The sequence below is a fragment of the Equus przewalskii genome, chromosome 23 (genome assembly GCF_037783145.1).
Source record: "Equus przewalskii isolate Varuska chromosome 23, EquPr2, whole genome shotgun sequence".
In the NCBI taxonomy this organism is placed as follows: Eukaryota; Metazoa; Chordata; class Mammalia; order Perissodactyla; family Equidae; genus Equus; species Equus przewalskii.
Genome location: NC_091853.1, coordinates 6,511,919 through 6,531,653, shown reverse-complemented (window position 1 = coordinate 6,531,653; position 19,735 = coordinate 6,511,919). Strand labels below are relative to the sequence as shown.

The 19,735-nt window shown below is 42.3% G+C and overlaps 1 long non-coding RNA gene across 1 annotated transcript; it reads left to right on the top strand.

Moving 5' to 3' along the window:
* The first annotated feature begins 848 nt into the window (after nucleotides 1–848).
* LOC139078877 (uncharacterized) lies at nucleotides 849–19,458 on the top strand. The gene is made up of 2 exons (XR_011532043.1): nucleotides 849–2,004; nucleotides 19,222–19,458. It is a non-coding gene; the product is annotated as an uncharacterized lncRNA (long non-coding RNA).
* Nucleotides 19,459–19,735: the final 277 nt, after the last annotated feature.

The window sequence follows — 19,735 nt, the reverse complement described above, 5'->3', positions numbered from 1 at the left end:
GGGAACGGACTGATGTCACGACTCTCTGCCTCCAGAAGCGTTCTGCTTCCCTCTTCCCGGTGGTGTGGCTGTGCGGCCCCGGGCCCTGTCGGAGTTAGGGTCCCTGCCCCTGCCTGGTGGGTCTAACACAGTGGTGCTGCTCACTACCTCCGCCCCAGGAAGGGGTGTAGGGGTCATCTAGAGGCTTTGTGCTCACACGGCAGTCGGTTGATTGCTGGGGGGTAATTTTCTGGTTGGAAGGTTGCTTATCTTGGCTTCCAAAATAGTTAAGCTGGGAGGTGCCAGATCTGGTGGCTAAGGGTGAGGGGCAGAGTCCCATCCTGATTCTGTCTCATTTGTACTGGCGTGTCACTAGCTAAGATGCTGTATCAGTAGTTTTGTTAAAGGTTTTTGTGTGCTTAAAGCATTTCGGTAGATAGTGTTTCAATGGAGACAAGAGGGGGAGTTTTGCCCTTAGGCTGTTGGGAGATTTTTTTTGGGTGATGTTTCTCTTTTATTGATGACTCCTCAGGATAAATACCGCAACCATAAAAGCTAATACAGGAGTATATGCCTTATATCATGCCCTTCGCTGTTCCAAGCACTTTAATCATTTAATCCTCATTATATCCTTTGGAAGTAGGTGCTATTAGTGCCCTTTTTACAGATAAAGAAATAGAAAGAGAGGTTAAATAACTTGCCCAAGGTCCACAGATAATAAATAACCATTGACCGCTGTCATGCAAAGAATATGTCAATGTCAAGCAAGTTTTTAAACATACATATATATAAACACACATATGAACACTTAACGTTTGATCTCCCCTTAACAGATTTTAAAATGTACGGTACACTATTGTTATGCACAGGCACAATGCTGTACGGCAGAGCTTCAGAACTTATCCTGCATAAGTGAAATTTTATACCCGTTGACCAGCAACTGGCCATTTATCCCTCCTGGCAACCACAATTCTATTCTTTGCTTCTGTGAGTTTGACTATTTTAGGTACCTCTTATAGTGGGATCATATAGTATTTGTCCTCCAGTGTCTGGCTTATTTCATTTAGCATAATGTCCTCAAGGTTAATCCATGTTGTTACACACGGCAGGATTTCCTTCCGTTTTCAGGCTGAATAATATTTCATTGTATGTATATACCACATTTTAAAAATCCATTCATCTGTTGATGGACATTTAAGTTGTTTCCACAGTTTGGCTATTGTACATAGAGCTGCAATGACCATGAGAGTGCTAGTGCTAATATCTCTTCAAGATCCTGATTTGGCCAACAGGAATAGGAAAAGATGCTCAACATCACCCATCATCAAAGAAATGCAAATCAAAACCACAGTGAAACAGCACCTCACACTGCTTAGGATGGCTATTATATAAAACAACAGCAAACCAAAAACCCCAAAAGACAAGTGTTGGCCAGGCTATGGAGAAACTGAAACCCTTGTGCGCTGTTGGTAGGAAAGTAAAATGGTGCAGCCACTGTGGAAAACAGTATAGAGAGTCCTCAAAAAATTAAGAATAGAACTACCATGTGATCCAGCTATCCCACTTGTGGATATTTGTGCAAGCAAGTTATTTTAAGGTGACTTTAATTCTGTCCAACTCTACATTGCTTTAACCATCTGGGTGGAACTATTTCAGCATTTCTCACCCCATTTCCTTTTATGGAAAATAGCACAAACAAAGCAGAGGACTCAGAAATTCTTTAGTCAAATAATAAGAACGGACCATGCTGAAGTAAAACATTGTGTTAAAATACCAGATGAACTTGAAAGTTAGACAGCAGTTTTAGGAGAAATTAATGTTCTGGAAAGACACTGGCTTGTATGCAAATGTAGTCTTATATAATTGTTTCCTGTTTCGCTTTCCCTCTCACTCACCTGAGCTGAGTCAGTTAAAAATTTGCCTTTACGGCCGGAAGGCTTGAGTCAGGAATGAAAAGAAGGGAACCCTGAAAGAGCCTTCAAGAGGAAACTGCTGCCGAAACTTCAAACCCAGGTCCAAGGAGATGTGAGTAATTCAATACTGTTAAAATAATCCCGTGCTATGTTGTCAGAGCAATCCCAGCCTGGATTCTCTCCCACAAAGTACACCCGAAGGTTTGTTAGTCAGAGTGATGGCTACAGTACTGATACTGTTTGTGACAGGTTGCAGCAAAACCCACTCAATCTTTCTGCTGGCTGTTGCAGCGATGTGACAGAGTTGGACTAATGCTACTGTACAGATCACTCATTTTAGCTTGTTGATACAACTTCAGATGGAATGGAAGGGATCTCTCAAGTCATCTAGGTAAGATGATTGCCTTGCTCAGCTCAGGCTGCTGTAACAAATTACCATAGCCAGGTGGCTTAGACAACAAATATTGATTTCTCAGAGTTCTGGAGGCTGGGAAGCCCAAGATCAAGGTGCTGGGCAGTGATCTGGTGAGGACCCTCTTCCTGGTTTGTAAATGGCCCCCTCCTTGTATCTGAGTACCTAAAAGAGAGAGAGAGAGAGAGAAGGAGAGAAACCGTTGTGTTTCTTCTTATAGGGGCATTAATTCCATCATGAGGAAGTCACCTTCATGAACTTATCACCTCCCAAAGGCCCCATCTTCAAATACCATCACTGTGGAGATTAGAGTTTCTACATATGAATTTTGAGGGGACACAAACATTCAGTCCACAGCAATGATAATAATTTTTTCTCAATTTTAGCAGTGGATTACTGTTTTTAAATAAGCCTTAGATGGACTCCTGATATACGAAGCCCGCAATCCAATGTGCCTGACTTTCTTCCTGTCTCCTGAGCAGCCTCCTGAGGCACACACATCAAAGAGATCATGAGAACCTCTGATCTAGTCTAAATCTCTCATGGTGTAGTGACAAGACTGAGGCTCAGAGAAGGGCAGTGACTTGTCTAAAGTCATTCAGATTGTCAGTGGCAAAGCTGTGGCCATGCACATGAATGTTTAGAAATGGCAATTGTATTCTTCTAGTTATCTTGGTAAAAAAATATTGGAATTGGGGCCGGCCTGGTGGTGCAGGCATTGTGTTACGTTGAATGTGGGAAAAAAAAATCATTCACTTGGGAAGCAAGGATCCAGGTGTAGCAGTACACTCGCAGGGGCTATTTATTGGGAAGTGCACAGAGTAGGGAACTGAGACGTGTTCAAGGGTAGACATTTGGCTGATGACATCTGTGAGTTCCATAGGACGTAGTAGAAAGGTTTAAGTGCTTCAGGAAGATTGGGCCAGTCAAGTATGTACAGCGTCCTATGGGGAGAGGAGTCTGGTGATGATGGATGACCTGGAAACTTGAACTTTTGTGGATAACTAAGGCAAATAGGAAGGTGGGGCATGGTGACATTAGTCCTTGGGATGTCTTAGGAGAAGGTGGGTAATCAGATCATTTGCAGCCTTTTTCTCTGGATTCCTATGTAGTTTCTGTGGGAGGTAAGGTTGTGGGAAGAAAATCTTACCAGGGACTCCAAACAAATGTTTCCTAACTCTCCAGCTTCCTCTTGATGTTCTTTATAGCACATGACATCCTGAGGCCCACCCATCCTCATCACCCTCTATTGGTTACATTCTATTACGTTCTACTTTATCAGCGTCATTGTTAGAATGCGTTTCTTAGAATATAATATTCTGAATGTGGGCTGGGAAGTACAGAGCGCCCTTAACTTGTTACCTCCTTTGATTTAGATGCTATTCTTACCTTCATCCACCTGTTTGTGCTTCTCAGTTCATAATGAAGAATCCTTCTGGAACATTTTTTTTTTCCCTCAGAAATTGCTATTGTGCCAGTCCTTCCTACAATTCTATACTTGGAGAATCATATAGTTCTTGAGCAGGATGGGCTCAAGATGTCATTGAATCTAACACATTTTATAGATGGGAAACTGTTCCAGTTAGGATAAGTGATGAGCATGATTTGATATTTTGAATCAAATACTTAGCTGGCTTAATACTCAGCTTCTTCTTCTTCTTTTTGTTTTTTTTGAGGAAGATTAGCCCTGAGCTAACATCTGCTGCCGATCCTCCTCTTTTTGCTGAGGAAGACTGGCCCTGAGCTAACATCTGTGCCCATCTTCCTCTACTTTATATGTGTGGGATGCCTGCCACAGCATGGCTTGACAAGTGGTGTGTAGGTCCACACCTGGGATCCGAACTAGTGAACCCCGGGCTGCTGAAGCCGAATGTATGAACTTAACCACTGTGCCACCGGGCTGGCCTAAATACTCAGCTTCTTAAAGTAAGCACCACAGCTGTCAGGTGATTCATGTACCTGGGTCTATTGAAAATCAACATTGCTTCTTCTCATTTCTCTCTAAAGAAGTTCAGATAAATTCTTATTTCTAATAGTTTCCTCGCTATATAAGGATGACAACCTACTTATCTAACACCATTACCCTGGCTCTTCTATCTGTTCCCGACTTTGACCTGGTATGGTATCATGGTTAAGAACACGAGCTCTGGAATCAGCTCGACCTAGACTTGAATTATGGCCTGCCATACACTGGTTTTATGTTACTTAAATTCTTTGAGCCTCAGTTTTTTCATCTGTAAAAGGGGGACAATGATATTTAATAGGGTTGTTGTAAATATTAATGAGAAATATAACAGGATGCTGACTGGCATTTAAAGTAATTGCTCCATAAATAGTAGCTATTTAGATACGGATTTTGAGAAGGTATCTAGTAAATTGCTCTGATTTGAATAAGATTAGAAGAACTGACTCAATGCAAAAATCCTATCTTTTTTCTTTTTTTCTTCTCCCCAAAGTCCCCCAGTACTTAGTTGTATATTTGAGTTGTAGTCGGTCCTTCTAGTTGTGCTATGTGGGACGTTACCTTAGCATGGCTTGATGAGCGGTGCTAGGTCTGTGCCCAGGATCTGAATAAGAGCTGGCCCCCAAGCTCTTATTTTCTTAGGAATATAACAACAGAGGAAAACTAAAGAAGGGCATCAACTCTAAGCCCTTTTTCTGACTGAGAACTCTCTCACATAGCATGGCCCCAAATAAACCAAGTGTCTGTTGGAAATCTTCTTCCTCTAGGATAGTCAAGGCTTGTGGAATAATGGTTTCTAATTTATAGAACTTGCTTGTGTTTTAATCCCATTTGTGGTCCCATCTGGTCTATTTCATTCTTTAAAGGTCAATTCTTCATACCTCACAGATTATAGAGCTTTATTTCACTAGTTATTAAATCTAAAATGCTAGCCAATAAGTTTCCTCCTGGTCAAATTCCAGTTGTGGTCCCTCAAGTAAATAGTTTTCAGGACAAGGAGGAAAGAATTAGATACTGATCTTCCCTTACTGACCATTGTCTTACTCATCCATCACCTTGTGACGAAATCTCTTAGAAACAGCAAAAAATTATTTGCAGCTTTTATTGACGTGTCCTTGGCCTTTGCCTCTGTGGTCAGGAATCTATTCTTGAACTTAGCTCCTCAGCTTCATATAATCCCCAGAACCACTGAAGCTAATGTAGAAGCTGTGCTTTAATAGCATCATGGAAATCTGGGTCAATAGATATTTAATTCAGTTGGAAGTAAAATGTAATGTGATGTAGCTGACACCCTGCTTTTAAAGCAGCTCTTCATTAGTGGCTTGACATCATATCTCTCTGAGCTGGTGCAAAACCCCTTACTAAGGAGATACGTACACCTATGTGCTAATACTGTTACCGTCCAAGGGGGCAGGGGTCATCTGCCGGCCACAAGACATGCCAATAGTCAAGAGGCAAGGTGGTGGGAGAGAAAGGACTTTTTATTACAGCTTCCTAGCAAGTGGGAAGATGGTCGACTAATGTCAGAAAGAATCATCTTACAAAGACTGTAGGCCAGTTATATAGGTGGCTGGTCTCTGGGTGGGGGAGGCATCTGGTGTCCAGGTGGAGGCATCCACCTGATCTCTGGGTAGGCAAAGACATCTGCTCTCAGCTCCTGAGTCTTTTGTTTTACTGGATATGCAACAGAGACTGACACCGGAGCAAGACCCTATACCCTGATCTTTCAGTTGTCATTGATGATGGCTATCAGCATAGACTCTCTGCCCGGGGGTCATCACATTCCTAAGGAACTCAAAAGAACAAAGTTATCAACTTATAGCAGCTGGGAGGGGCCACAAAATCTACAGAGTATGTCTAGGTTAATCAGAGGTCTTTCAAAGTTACAATATGGTTTCTTTTTTACAATATGGCTTCCCTTATGTCAGCCTTGTATTGAGCTGGTATCTATACCACGATTTCATTATCAGGAATTACTGTAATCTCTTACTGTGAAAAAGAATGTCTTAGATCAACTTTAGAGAATCCAGTAATGCTTGTGTGTGTGTATTTATGAAAATTAGTATATCAAAGGCATCATTTCAAATCAAGGGAATGACAAAGTATTTAATAAATGCTACTGAGAAAATGGGTTATTATTTAGAAATAAAAGTTTATTCTTATCTCACAGCATGCTATGAAATAAATTCAAATTTCTTAGAGGATTAAGCATAAGAAGCCACACTATGATGTGCTAAAGTAAAACAAAGATTATTTTAGTAACTTTTCAAAGAGGGAGACGCAAGCAAGACACCAAACCTAGAAGCCACAAAGAAACAGATAGACAGAAGTGCTCTTGTAAAATTAAAAGTATTTCCATGATGAAAGCTACCATAAACAAAATAAAAGATAAGAGACAGACTGGGAGAAAATATGTACAACAAATATAACAAAGAGTTCATGTTCATAAAACAAAAAGAGCTCCTATAATCATTAATTTAAAAAAAATCAAAGAGTCAAACAATAGGGATTGTGAAACCACAGAGGAGGAAATTGTAGGGGAGGAAGACATTTCCTCTTTCCAAATGTGGGTTCGTCTGGCTGGAGAATGAATTAAATTCACATGAGACAGAATAGCAAGAGAAAATTAAACAAAGCTTTATGAGGAACCATGGCCCGGGGCCTTTCTTCCTGAAGGAAGAAAGGGCACCGAAGAAGTGGGGCGCACATAGTGGTTATATACCCCCAAACAGGGTGTTTCACATGTGATTGAAATATCCCTCCCACAATAGTCACAAGATTGCCCTGTCAGCACAGCGCTTGATGGACACAGCAGGTAGTGGTCTGCTATCTCGGCGGGCGTAGCAGGAGGCAAGTCGATTGTCTGGAGCCGGGCGGTCACAGGTGAGCGTAGCAATCAGTTCCTAGCCTAAGGAAAGATGCTTAATCCTTAAAGAAATGCCAACATTGGGAGGGGGAGGGAAGTTAGTTACAGGAGGTTACCAGAGAAGCACAATAAAATGCAGATTTTAAGTCCTTGCCTTTGGTATTGATTAAGAGTTTCTGGAGAGAAGGTCATCTCCTTTCTTCTTCCTGGTACAGAGAGGGAGGCACCTTTTACAGATAGAGATTTACCTTACAAATGTAAGTGTGTCCTAACAAAGGGCAAGTTCCATTCCTCAGAGCCTCCTTCCCTGTCCCAGTTTATCAAAAGCAATCTGCCTCAAATAATCCTGATGCCAAAGAGACATATCTTGGGGTGGCCAATTTCAAGTCCCTACAAAATACAAATGGCCCATTTGCTTAGAAAGTTACTAAAGCCTCTGCACCCAACTCCGATGCGTGGGACCAGTTCCAATGTGTGTGGAGAGGGGGTTTTCCCACACGACCAATAACAAGCAGTTTTCCGACACCAGCAGGGTGTCCAACAATTGGACTCAATTCTGACACGCATGCCCAGGAGCTAGTGTCAGATCCCACAGGTTAAGGGCTCAGTCCAAGACTGCCCCCACTTCAGACACCAGTCACAAGTCCCAGGTGTTCCCGGTTATAAATCAGAGATTCCCATGACCCCCACTTTGGTGGGAGTTTGATGAATTAACTAGAGCAGCTCACAGAACTCAGAGAAACATTTTACTTACTAGATTACTGGTTTGTTATAACAGAATTTAACTCAGGAACACCGAGATGGAAAAGATTCAGAGGGCAAGGTATGTGGGAAGGCCACGGAGCTTCTGTGGCCATTGTGTACAGCTCCTCGCAGCTACTTTCTGTCTGCTGGATTGGATGCTGCCTGATTCACGAATTGTTAAATAAAACCAATAAGAGCTTTAAAATTTACTCAGCTGAATTTTGTTCTTTAACAGTAGCATCGATCATTTTATCTATTGGCCCAGCAATCCTACTTCTAAGTGATGCGGGGTTGGTGAGCAGAGGAGTTGAAAGAAAGATTTCTTGGACTCTCAAGATCTGGCAGTAGTGCTCTTTTATTTAGAGAATAGTGTGGAATAGCATGAGGACAGGACCCATGGGCAGGCAGAGCTGCTGCGTGGGGACAGGACCCACGGGCAGGAGGAGCCACTGCTGCTGCTGCTTCTGCTGCAGACATGAGTGGAGAGCAAGGCTAAATTTAAGGCATAGGTATGTGAGCCATCTCTTTACAAGACAAAGGAAAGAACACGTAAAAAGTTAAAATGGTATCAGTGCCGGTGGGGTCTGGCCATTGGGTGGTCCCACAACTTTTAGATAAGAATCAAATCGGATTAAGTAAAGGCCAGAAGCCACCACCCTAAATCAGTTACATGAGGTTGCCAGACAGTAACCAACTTAAGTTCTTGCCTTCCCCATTAAGTTTCCAGAGATAAGGCCATCCCGCCTTCTTCCTGGCACAGAGAGGGAGGCATCTTTACAGATGGAGGTTTCCCTTACAAATGTAAATGTTTCCCAACAAAGGGCAAGCAAAACTCCAGTCCTCGGAGCCTGCTTCTCATCTGCAGTTTTAAAATTAACCAGCCTAAAATCTTCATCATAAGAATCTATCCTATAAAATTATTGTTAAAAAATATCATATATATATGTATATTTATACACACACACACACACACATTTGTGGGGCATCTGAATTTGCCGCCCCTAAATGTGTTTCTTTCGCTTGATTAGTTTTAAGAACAAAGGTCTCTAAAAGAAAATTTGACCTTTCCCCTAACTGCCTAAAAGAATTTAAGATAGAAGGCCTGTTCCAGGAAGGAGCTAATACCATCAGATAACTAGAGCATAATGAAGTCCTCTCCATCTCTCACTGTCTTTGAGTGGCATGGTCAACATTTGTTTATAAACATTTGCTTCTCTGTCTCCACGTGAATTGCCTTCCTCCTCTTTGAAGTCCCAAACCACTACCCCCAACATCCTCCTTTGTCTTAAGTGGAAGATGGTATTTAAGGTGGTGGCTTCAGCCGTTCTGGCAAATTACTTAGTTTTCCTGAGTTTGTCCCATGTATACATGCTATTAAACTTTGTTTGATTATCTCCTGTTATTCTGTCTCAATGTAATTCTTAGACCAGCCAGAGGAAACCCAGAGTGTACAGGAATAGTTCTTTCTCCCCTGCTATATGTATATATGTTTATATTTGTCTCTGAGCTCTAGATCCTTATTCCCATTTCCTATTGGTTACTGAATTCCTCCATTTGGGTGTCCCACAAACATCTCAGATCTACACCCCCACATCCATCCTACTTAAACTTAACTTTCTTTTTCTTTTGAGGGAGATTAGCCCTGAGCTAACATCTGCTGCCAATCCTCCTCTTTTTGCTGAGGAAGACTGGCCCTGAGCTAACATCTGTGCCCATCTTCCTACACTTTATATGTGGGACACCTGCCACAGCATGGCTTGCTTAGTGGTGCCACGTCTGCCCCCGGGATCTGAACTGGTGAACCCCAGGCTGCCAAAGCGGAACGTGCAAACTTAACTGCAGTGCCACCGGGCTGGCCCCTAAACCTAACTTTTGATCTCCCCATTCTCAAATCTGATTTTCATAGTGTCTTCCCCTTATCAGAAAATGGTGCCTCCATTTTCATGTCAGACAACCAAGAGTATCTTTGACACTCTCTCCTTCCTATCACATGTCTAACCCATCACCAAGTCCTGTGGATTCTATCTTCAAAATGTATCTTAAATCTGTCCATTCTCCTCCACCTTCACTGCCCCTATTTTTAAACTCACATCTTTTGCCTGTAATAGCTTCATGACTTGCATACCCTTATCCCCATCTATTCAAATTCCTAAATAGGAAGACAATGAAAAGACAAGGCACAGACCAGGAGAATATATTTACAATTATATATCTGATCAAAAAAACCTCATATCCGGAATATATAAGGAACACTAATGACTCAATAATAAGACAACCCAATTTAAAAAATGGGCAAACGATTTGAATAAACACTTCATCAAAGAATGTATACACATCTACACAGAAATTGAAATATAATGATGTACATCTGAAATTTATATAATGTTACAAACCAATGTTACCTCTTAAAAAAAAAGTCGAAAAAAGAATATATACACACAGCACAGGAGCATAGAAAAGAAGACATAGTCAACACTATCATTCATTAGGAAAATGCAAATTAAAACTACAAAGAGACAGTACTATACACCCACTAGAATGACTAAGATAAAAAGTCAGACAATAACAAGTTTTGGTAAGGATGTAGAAAAACTGGAAGACTCATGCATTTCTTGTAGGATTGTAAAATCATGCAGCCACTTTTGGAAAAGCAGTTTGGCGGTTTCTTGAAAAGTTAAACAGAAACTTACCATAGGACCTAGCAATTCTGCTTCTAGGAATCTTCCCAAGAGAAGTGAAACGTATGTCCACACAAAGATTGTAGAGGAATATTCTAGTGGCCTTATTCATAGTAGACACCCCCTTGAAGCAATCCAAATGTCCATCAACTGGGGAATGGATAAACGTGTTATATGCACACCTTGGAATGCTACTCAGCAATAAAAAGGAACAAACTCCTAATGCTCACAAGGACACTGATGAACCTCAGAAACATTGTGCTGAATGAAACAAGCCACACACAAAAGCCTACACAGTATCTGATTCTATTTATATGAAATTTCTAGGAAAGACACAACTATGCTGAGACCAACATCAGATTAGCGGTTGCCTCAGGCTAGGGGTGGGGAGGAACAGGCACATAGGGGCACAAATATACTTTTTTGGGGGATTGTAATGATAGTTGCCCAACTGTATAACTATTAAACTCATCACACTGTAGGCTTACAATAAATTATACAATAAATTACAATAAATTAAGGTGGGTCAACTATACTTCAATAGAGTTGTTAACAAATCCTTCTGTGGTACTTTTGGTTTACTGTTGTAACAGTTGTCTTACCTTAGGTAAAAGCGGACATCTTTCCCGCGGCCTGTAAGGTCTTCGTTTATTTGGCTTGTTTGTCTTTGAGTCTTCAGAATCCTCCGCTGCCAATCTCCTTGCTCACTGATTTCCAGCCAACAGGACTATTCCCAGCAACGCACTGTGCTCTCTTTTCCCACAGGGACTTCCTACTGGCCGTCCTCTGCCTGAAATACCCTTAATCCTCCACTCTTTTTTTAAAAAAATTATTTTATTGAGGTCATACTGGCTTATAACAATGTGTAAAATTCAGGTGTACATTATTATTTCAGTTTCTGTATGGACTGTATCGTGTTCACCACCAATAGTCTGGTTTTTATCTATTGCCATACATGTGTGCCCCTTTACCCCTTTTGCCCTCCCCTGACCTCTTTCCCCTCCGGTAACCTCCAAGCTGTTTTCCATATCTATGTGTTTGTTTGCTTGTTGATCTTCCACATATGAGTGAGATCATACAGTGTTTGTCTTTCTCTATCTGGCTTGTTTCACTTAGCATAATCCCCTCAAGGTCCATCCATGTGGTCGCAAGAGGCGTGATTTTGTCTTTTTTTTTATGGATGAGTATATATAAGGAACCCTTACAACCTAATAATAAGACAACCCAATTTAAAAAACGGGCAGGGGCCAGCCCCGTGGCTGAGTGGTTAAGTTCACCGGCTCCACTTCGGTGGCCCAGGGTTTCGCCAGCTCGGATGTATATACCACATCTTCGTTATCCATTCATCCATTGATGGGCACTTGGGTTGCTTCCATGTCTTAGCTATTGTGAGTAATGCCACAGTGAACTTAGGGGTGCATAAATCTTTTTGAATTATTGATTTCCTTTTCTTTGGCTTAATCCTCCACGCTTCAGCTGGAGAGCTGTTACTAATCCTTCACATCTCAGCTTAAACGTTACTTCCTCAGAGAGAGCTTCCTCAACACATCCCTTCACAGTTTAAATTAGGTCACTCTGTCATTCTGTCTTTCTAGACTGTTCCTTCAAGGCATTTTCCACAATGTGTAATTATATATTTATTTCATGATGACTTCTTTCATTTCCATCTTTCCACTTGAATGTAAGCTCTAAGAGGGCAGGGGACACACCTATTTTATATATTCATCTTCAGGAGCTATCCTCCAACATTTCATTGGTCCATACACAATAAACAAGTAAGTCGATTCACTTAATTACCCAGGATTAAATATTGCAATTAGAATACCGTGAAGGGTTCGTCACAGAGTACACTGCTAAAATTAAAATAAAAACACTTCATCGAAGTTGTGTTTTTTTCTTTTCACCAGTTGGGCAGTTGGAAAGATGAGCTCAGAGAATTTTTCAGGCTAAAGTTATTGCAAGCAAGCTCTGTGGTATAGAAGTCTGAGTCCTCATGGTTGTCCAGATGTCTCTGCAGACATGGGCAGAATTGATTGTCAAAGTGCACACCTTCCCTTAATTGACTGCATATCTGCAGGGAGCTGATCTCTTGCCAAAAACTTATTTGAGAGGAAGAATATTATTCAGGGAAGATTTCTAAAGGATATGTAGTCGTTCTAGAACGTCAGGCACCTGCTTACTTGTACTGGACCATTTTGGTCCCTCCCAGAACTGCTTTTAGTAATTTGTACCAGCAGTTAATAGACAGAACAACATTCTAAGAAATACTCCCACCGAACTTATGCAGAAATGCCGCGTTCTGTATCAGCCAGTCCTCTCTTTCTGAGAACCCACTGTCTCTCAGGAGCTCCAGGCTTGAATATCCAGCTGGGCATCTCCACTTGGATGCAGAACCAGGGAGGACAGTAAGCGGATGACTGAGTTTAACATTTAAACATAGAATCCTTTTCTATTAGAGTGTAAGGTTTTCATTTATTTGGCTTGTTTGGCTTTGAGTCTTCAGAATCCTCCGCTGCCAATGACTTCCGAATTTTTAGCAGGGTATCATTTTCCCTAAGAATATATCACCGGGTACCTCAATACGTATAGCAGATAAAAAAAACAGGAGTGTGGGTGGGTTTGTGGGGAAGCCATGCCTTAGTTTTCCCCTCTCATTCAAGCATCTTTGTTCCCCTGAAGAGATAACAGGGGAGTTAGAAACCACTGATGGAGTCCAATCCATCCATTTGGGACTGTTGTGCCGCCACTGAAAAACAGAGGCACACAACTCATTTATGAAACATAGACATTGTAAATGACTCCTCGGAAAGACACAGGAAAGCATTTCCTCAAATACATAGCAGATAGTAGTACAGCGTACAGTGACAGGAGGCGGCTAGGGATTAACATGCTGTGTGAGCGGGACCAGTCACTGTTGCACGAGGATTCACTAAATGTCCCTCAATCCTGCCTTCAGAAAGGTGGCTTTTGAAAGCGTCTTTGAAAACTGGGTCAGCAGGAGGAGCTGTTTGTTAATGTTTCCGTGTTTTGTGTGGGGTTTCTCAAACTTTCCTACAGAACTATTAATGTATTAATATTATTAAAGTCTGGGCAGCCCTGGTCACCGAGCAAAGTATTTCTGTGAGGTTCTGAGACGGAGCATGTGGAAGCAAAGCCCCCAAATAGCCTGATTTCTTTGAAGTCTCCTGATTTATTTCAAAAATTAATGCAAATATTGTATTCTGTTCCATAAATTGTCCACATTTATTTTAATGTTAAAACAATGTTTTAGGGGTTGAGCCCATGGTGTAGTGGTTAAGTGTGGTGCACCCTGCTTTGGCAGCCTGGGTTCGTGGGTTCAGATCCCAAGCTCATCAGTCATGCTGTGGCAGCAACCCACATTTAAATAGAGGAAGATTGGCACAGATCTTAGCTCAGGGACAATCTTCCTCAAGCAAAAAAAGAGGAAGGTTGGCAACAGATGTTAGCTCAGGGCTAATCTTCCTCAGCAAAAAAACCCAAAACCAACCAACCAAACAAAACCAATGTTTTATATTATTTGGCACTTAAATTATTAATATCCTGCATCTTTCTCCATCCCACCCTACCCCAATTCTAATCTTTGAGTAAAATGAATGCTTCTGAAAAGTGTGCAGTTTTTACTAGGGTCACTGGTGCTCTCCACCTCACTAAGTCCAACAATCAAATCTCCTCTGTACTGTTTCCCTCCACCCTGGCCGCCTTTGACACAGCTGACCTCACCCACCTTTGGAAGTCTTTCTCCTTTGGTCCCCTGACATGTCACATTGCCCTGAGTGTCGCCAGCCTCCTCTACAGGACTCTGCTCTGAGCCCTACTCTCTTCCCTTGTCTCTCTGTCTGTCCTTTTCCCGCTCCCCTTTTCTATCTAACTATCCGTAGGTTATTTTATTTAGTGTTCTGCCTTCAAATACTTTTATAAGCTAATGGATCCCAGTCTACAGCTCCAGCGCTGACTTCTCCCCTGAGCTCTGGACTCCTGTATCTAATTATTAATGTGATCTTTTCACTGGTATTTGTGACAGCTGCTCAAACTTCATGCATCTAAAACAGAACTCTGTCATGCCTTGCTTTTTTTCATCCACTGTGCTGGGTGCTCAGGGGGCCCTTCCAGTCTGGGTCTTCAGTTTTGTGGGAAAACAATTGTATTATTTCTTTGATAATTTTATCATGCTTCCTCTCTTCTCCTGTTATTCAGATATTCCATTTACTAGATGGGTCCTTGAATTTTCTTAGTTTTTCTATTGTCCATCATTTTATTTCACTTATTTTATTTTTTTGAGGAAGATTAGCCCTGAGCTAATATCTGCCGCAAATCCTCCTTGTTTTGCTGAGGAAGATTGGCCCTGAGATAACATCTGTGTCCATCTTCCTCTACTTTATATGCAGGATGCCTGCCACAGCATGGCTTGACAAGTGGTGCATAGGTCTGCACCTGGGATCTGAATCGGCGAACCATGGGCCACCAAAGCAGAATGTGCAAACTTAACTGCTCTGCCACTAGGCTGGCCCCCATCATTTTATTTTTTTGTCTCACATTCTATGAGAATTCCTGAATTTTATCTTTCATTCTTTGTTTTTTTTTTTTTTTTTGCTGAGGAAGACTCACCCTGAGCTAACATCCATGCCAATCTTCCTCTGTTTTTTAGTATGTGGGTGGCCAGCACAGCATGGCTACTAACAGAACAGTGTAGGTCTGTGCCCAAGAACTGAACCTGGGCCACTGAAGCAGAGCGCACCAAACTTAACCACTAGGCCACCAGGGCTGGTCCATTTCACTGTTATTTATAATTTCTACAAGTTCATTCTTATTCTATTGTTTCTTTTACAACACTATTCTTGTTTCATGGGTCCAATACTATCTTTTGTAGCTCAGAGGACATGGATTATAATTCTTTTGATGTTAACTCATGCATTATTTTTATTTCCTCCAAATTCTTTTCTTCTGTGTTTTTTTGGTCTCTACCTTCCGTATTAGATGATTTCCTGAAAAACGTGTTGACCCTTGTCTTTCTCTTCACGTTTCAGGGCACATACAGCACCACACTGTTGATTTGTGACTCTATGCTTGTGCGGGGCTTTTCAACTAGTACAATCAGTCATGAAGTAATCAGGCTGGGAGTTTTAGGCTTCTTCCTCTTCTTGCTGGGGGAACTCCTAAAAGTCAGAATCCAGAAGTTTTTCTCTGGAGCCATTTGGATTTTCCGGAGAGGAATGTGCCACTCTTCTGTCTAGCTGCCGGTATTCTGGACACAGGGCATGGAGAGGGCATCTGGGGCTCATTCTTCCGAATGGAGACTTTAAGCCACCTGGTTTTATCCACTTGCCCCATCCCTGCCCTCGGCTGTGCTGGGTGCCTCTAGATCCTGAGCTTTTCCAAGGTTGTGTGGCTTCTGATGGTATTTCTGTCCGTGATAATTTAGGTTGTAAACTTTCTCACTTTGTCAGTTACTACTCTTCCATTTGCTTTTCATCTACTGAAAACATGATGACATTGCCCAGCAGCTGTTGTCTTCCATTCTCTTTTGTTTTCCTTTCCTGTTGTTTTGGTGAGGTATCAAAGAGATGAAATAAAAATAATCAATGCGTTCTTTCTGCCTTATTTAACCAGAAGTTTTAACAAGACTGATGTTTATCCAACACCTTCAAAAATACTTCAGAATGAATGTTTCTTCCCTTCGAGGATAGGCTACTTAGTTTAACCAAGCTGCCCTTTCTCCATTTTTTGAACTCTTAGAATCACAAAAGCAAATTAGTTTCATTATTTATATTACATTTTATTTTTAATAGAAAGGAAATTTCTCAGTTCGTCTTTGTACCTTAAACACCCACATTGGGTTGTAAATAATTTTTGGCTGCTTTCAGAAACCGAATTTCCTCCTAAAAGAAGATTTTGAGAGGCTGTGGCCATGGCCGAGTGGTTAAGTTCTCGTGCTTCTCTTCAGTGGTCCAGGGTTTCACTGGTTCGGATCCTGGGCGCAGACATGGCACCGCTCATCAAGGCCATGCTGAGGGGGCATCCCACGTAGCAGAGCCAGAAGGACCTATGGCTAAAATCTACAACTATGTACTGGGGAGCTTTGGGGAGAAGAATAAAAAAAAAGAAATGATTGGGAACAGTTGTTAGCTCAGGTGCCAATCTTTAAAAAAAAAAAAAAAGAAGATGAATTAGTCCAGCTAAAGTGCCTTGATATACATCTAGCTGTAATTCAGCGTTTCCCTCCCAGACCACTGCTAGCGAGGCTCAGGCACCCTCTGCCAGCTGGGCCCAGGGAGCTGTGTTGTTGTGGTTGACTGGTTTTGTCTTTCCAGTTAGTTGTGTCCTCGAAGGTTAGTAGAGCAGGTAATTCTCCCACGTGACTCCAGAGCACTCTACTGTTCTAGTTGGAGTGCCTGCCTCTCCCCATCTTCCTTCTTGGTCCCTCCTCTTCCCTGCTTTTGTCTATTATTGTTTTGGCTGCTGCTGGTGGATCATTACATCTGATTTTTTGACTATTGTTCACCTGCTGGGTACTTGAACGTTAATTGAGGATGGTTGAGGGAGACCAGATTGCCTGGTACGAGTAAAGTGAGGTCAAATGGGGTCTGCGCGTGTGTGGGTGTGGACGTAGTTCTGTTCCTGTCCTACAGAGGGAATGATAGGCCCGCTGATTACATTCCCATGGGGACTCAGGAGTTCCTTGAAAAGCTGTAGCGAGCGCCACTTGGAGAGGACTGAGGTGTTAGAAGGATAGTCCCAGAAAATAAATGCTTTTGAGCTTCACCTATTTCCTCTTAAATCATCGTACACACTGTTATTAAACTAGAAAACGCAATGTCTGAAGCTTAGTCCTTTTTTTAAAAAAATGATTTCCCCTTCACTTGAAGGATTTCTTTTTGGGGACATAAATTTTCAGAAACTGCATAACGAAAGTAGCTAATTGTGATGCTGAGCTTTGAAAATATTCCACTCTTGAGTAAGACACTTTTACAGCTGGTTTATTTTTAATTTCCTTGAATGACTTTGTGAAATGTGATTTGCCTCATAATGCTTGTTAATATTGCATTCTTTCATTTAAATTATACTTTTACATTTAAAAAATATGAATTCAATGGTAAGTGATAAAAGATCAAATGACTTTAATAATATTTTTAAAGTGCTCTGGGGTTATGGATCATCCCTGGGACCTGTGTTTCATTCTCAACCGAGGAGGTGGGGAAACTCACAGCTGCTGCTCTGAGGGAAGCTCATTCAGCGTCGGCCCGAACCATGACCCCTTATGAAGGCCCAAGTCTGGACCCAGACTGGATTTTCCGGTCACGTCTCCCATGGACATGCACACGCAGCAGGGCAGGCAGGTGACTGGTCCTTCCCCGTCTGTGAGACCTGATCAGAAATGCGTGGTCAGCAAGGGTCAGACTAGGCTGGGCTGAGTTTCTTTAAGCAGATCTTAGTTTCTCCGTTATTAGGATCCAAGGATTCCTGAAATTAGATTTCAAGCTGCAGTGCAAGCTCAGTTTGGTAGCATATGACTTGCAGGTCACACTTTGCTGATAATTGTGCTAAATGGTTGAAATTTCGAAAAAATCTGCCAGAAAGAATTCTGCAGTGCCAGGTGAAACATTTCAGAAGTCTCATGAGTGTGGCGACTCGCCCTCCCATCTTTTCTTAGGTGACTTGCACACGTGCTGTAGAGGGAGAACAGTCCGCTGGGTCTCCTCTGCTCTCCTGCTCTGCTGCAACTCTGCTGCACTTCTGACACCAGACGTGTGGGGGTTCCACACATCAAGCAAGTCTGGAACACAAGACGCCCCTAACCCCCAACTCAGAGGCCCATCTCAAGTCTAGGTTGTCACCTGTGCTTCTGACCCACCAGCTGTAGATCGGTGGTTCCCACAACCCCCTCCTCGGATTCAATTAATTTGCTAGAATGGCTCACAGAACTCAGGAAAACAGTTTCCTTGCTAGAATACTGGTTTCTCAGGAACAGCCAGATGGAAGAGAGCATAGGGCAAGGTATGTGGGAAAGGGTGTGGAGCCGCCATGCCCTCTTTGGACATGCCCCTGTGGGGACCTGGAAATGGCCACCCCAAGATATGTCTCTTTGGCATGATGATTATTTGAGGCTGGTTTCTTTGCAGACAGGAAAGCAACTGAAAAGTAGAACTTGCTTACCCTTTTATTAAGAGACATTTACATTGTAAAGGAAATCTCCATCTGTAATGATATCCCCCTCTCTACCAGGAAGAAGGGGAGATGACTTGTCTCTAGAAACTCTTAATCAATGGGGAAGGCAAGGACTTAAATCTGCATTTGTTTGCTGTGCTTGTCTGGTAACCTCCTGTAGCTGACTTCCCTCCCCCTCCCAACTTTGGCATTTCTTTAAGGATTAAGCATCTTTCCTTAGGCTAGGAACTGATTGATGCGCTCACCTGTGACCACCCAGCTCAAGACAATAGACTTGCCTCCTGCTGTGTCCATCAAGCGCTGTGCCTTCAGGGCAATCTTGTGACTATTGTGTGAGGGACACTTCAATCATGTGTGAAACACCCTGTTTGGGGGTATATAACCACTCTGTGCGCCCCACTTCTTCGGTGCCCTTTCTTCCTTTGGGAAGAAAGGCCCCAGGCCATGGTCCTCATAAAGCTTTGTTTAATTTTCTCTTGCAGGGGCTGGCCCCATAGCTGAGTGGTTAAGTTCGTGCGCTCTGCTGCAGGCAGCCCAGTGTTTCGTTGGTTCGAATCCTGGGTGTGGACATGGCACTGCTCATTGAGCCACACTGGGGCAGCGTCCCACATGCCATAACTGGAAGGACCCACAGTGAAGAATATACAACTATGTGTTGGAGGGCTTTGGGGAGAAAAAGGAAAAAAATAAAATCTTAAAAAAAAAATTTTCTCTTGCTATTCTGTCTCATGTGAATTTAATTCATTCTCTGGCCAGAAGAACCCACATTAGGTGAGGAAAAGTCTTCCTCCCCTACGCCCCTCTCCCAGCACCTCCGGAAGCTCCTTAAATCCCATCCTTTTGTGTTTTCTGGAAGTTCCATTAAGTAGGCATGATTGATTAGATCATTGGCAATTAGTGATTAACTCAACCTCCAGCCCCTCTTCCCTCGCAGGAGGTCCAGGGGTGGGGCTGGAAGTTCCAACCCTCTAATTATTTGGTTAGTTCCCTGATAAC